The sequence below is a fragment of the Acyrthosiphon pisum genome, unplaced genomic scaffold, assembly GCF_005508785.2.
Source record: "Acyrthosiphon pisum isolate AL4f unplaced genomic scaffold, pea_aphid_22Mar2018_4r6ur Scaffold_21006;HRSCAF=22764, whole genome shotgun sequence".
NCBI lineage: Eukaryota > Metazoa > Arthropoda > Insecta > Hemiptera > Aphididae > Acyrthosiphon > Acyrthosiphon pisum.
The window spans coordinates 29,664-31,895 of NW_021770426.1; the positions used below are offsets into that span (position 1 = coordinate 29,664).

Consider the following 2,232-nt stretch of genomic DNA (forward strand, 5'->3'; position numbering starts at 1 on the left):
AGATACGATCAGACTCGAGGTCAATATTGGTTGTCGGTGTTGTAGGTGCCCCTACCAATTTTTCCTCAAGTCGGTCTTCGTCAACGGGTGCCCCCGGTGCTGGGTCGCGGGATAACAAATCCGGTGCTTCGTTCTGTATTCCCGGGACGTGTACCGTACTAAAATCTAAATTAGCTAGTTGTAGTGACCAACGTCTTAATTTTGAATTTTTGTCTTTGGCCCTGTATAACCACGTTAGTGCCGAGTTGTCTGTTAGGAGTTCAAAACGTCGGGTCTCTAGGTATGGTCGAAATTTGTCCGTTGCCCAAATTACTGCTAGGCACTCACGTTCTACCGCGGCGTACCTCGTCTGTGTCTCGCTAAATTTTTTCCTCGGTAGTATAGTGGTAAGTATCCCCGCCTGTCACGCGGGAGACCGGGGTTCGATTCCCCGCCGGGGAGCCAATTGACGCGGCTACGACGGTGTTGATCTCGTGTCCGCGGTGAGCCGGTCGTAGTATTCTAATGATACGTGAGTCACGCTAAGGAGGTGGGATCAATATATATTCAAATTTAACACTGTGTGTTGTTGGCACGGTCCACGGGGGGACGTTTATTTTCGTAATAAAAAAAACAAGTACACTGATAATATCACAGGATGATGTGTGGTCAATATATTATATAAAAAAACAAAGATGCGGTCCGGTCGTGTCGGTGGTGCGTTTTCGATAGATGGTTGCCGCCGGCCGGTACTCGCCTTGTGCGACTTACCTTCCCGTCCCGCCCTGTGCCTTTGTGGCGTGGTGGGAGAGTTGGCGATGTCGCGCTGTAGCCCGTGGTGGCGGTTGACAAAAGCATAGACCGGTCGCTGCGGTACCTGTACTTTGTACTGGTTGCCGCTGCGTACCGTGTCAATACAGTAACCCCCCCCCCCTCACCCCACCAGAACAAATTTTATTTTTATTATAGTTATTAAAAAATACAATTTATTAGAAAATTATTTATTTTATAACTATATTAATATATTATACAATATACAATTTAAGTATTTATGATATTTTTAGGTAGCTTGAATAATTTTACAAAACTAGATCCAATTTTCTTGGTCTTTTAGCAATATCATCTAATACATCTTCAGGACTAACTTTAATGTCTCTATGGACCGCCAACATACTTAACCCATTTAACCTATCCTAAAAATGATTTAAATAATTAATTGTCAGTATTATTAATTTGAAATATAAATCAAATTTTAAGAGCTACTTACTTCAGTCATAGTATTCCGTAGGTATGTTTTAACTCTTTTTAGAGCTGAAAACATACGTTCAGGAGTAGTGGTAGATACGGGTAATGTACACAATATTTTTAATAATAAATAAATGTTAGGGTATATCTCTTTGTTGCATTCTGTAAGTGCATCAATCCCAGTTTTAGGTATACAGCTAGTTCTCCTGAGTTTTGTTCGCCAAAGTCTTAACTCTGTTAATGAATTATTTTTGTCTACCTGAGGAGAATAAAATTCAACTAACTGCGGAAAATGTAATTGATCATCTTCTGTGAAATGCTCATTACTTGAAAACAAACATCCAAAACCTGATAAAAAAATATTATAAGTAAATTTACAATTTCAAAAATATTTTAGAATTTTTACCATTAAATACTTTGGAATGTGATAAAAATCGCTCAGTTAATTGATACTTTGTGATATATATAAATATATAAAAATATACAACTGGCTACTAGTGACAACTGACAATAAACGATTAAATACGAACTCGTATACGGTTGTAATGGTTGTATTATATAATATAATCAAAGAAAATATTTCCCATTAGAAAAAAGTATGGTTCACTCATTCACTGTTCAGGGTTCTATTGTGCATTGGCATTTGGCGCGAGTGTGTATACTTGTCAATGCGCGCTAGCGCGCGTGTGCTCTCCGAATCTCGATAACAACCCGCATGTTTTATTTTAAGAATCGGAAATACAAGTATACAAACGGTCGGACTGTCGGAATTAACGTAGGCCGCGTTGAAGTATCATATAATAATAATAAAAGTAATCGTAATAATAATAATAATAATAATAATAATAATAAAAGTAATCGTAATAATAATAATAATAAAAGTAATTGTAATAATAATAATAATAAAAGTAATCGTAATAATAATAATAATCATAATTCATAATAATCATAGTACTATCACTATAATAAAAAAAAAAAAAATACATACAAAAAAGTTTTGGGGGGGAT

At 36.7% G+C, this 2,232-nt stretch overlaps 1 non-coding gene across 1 annotated transcript; it reads left to right on the forward strand.

Annotated features, from left to right (window-relative positions):
• The first annotated feature begins 369 nt into the window (after positions 1 to 369).
• On the forward strand, positions 370 to 441 carry TRNAD-GUC. Its single transcript has one exon. It is a non-coding gene; the product is annotated as a tRNA-Asp (tRNA).
• The last annotated feature ends 1,791 nt before the right edge of the window (positions 442 to 2,232 follow it).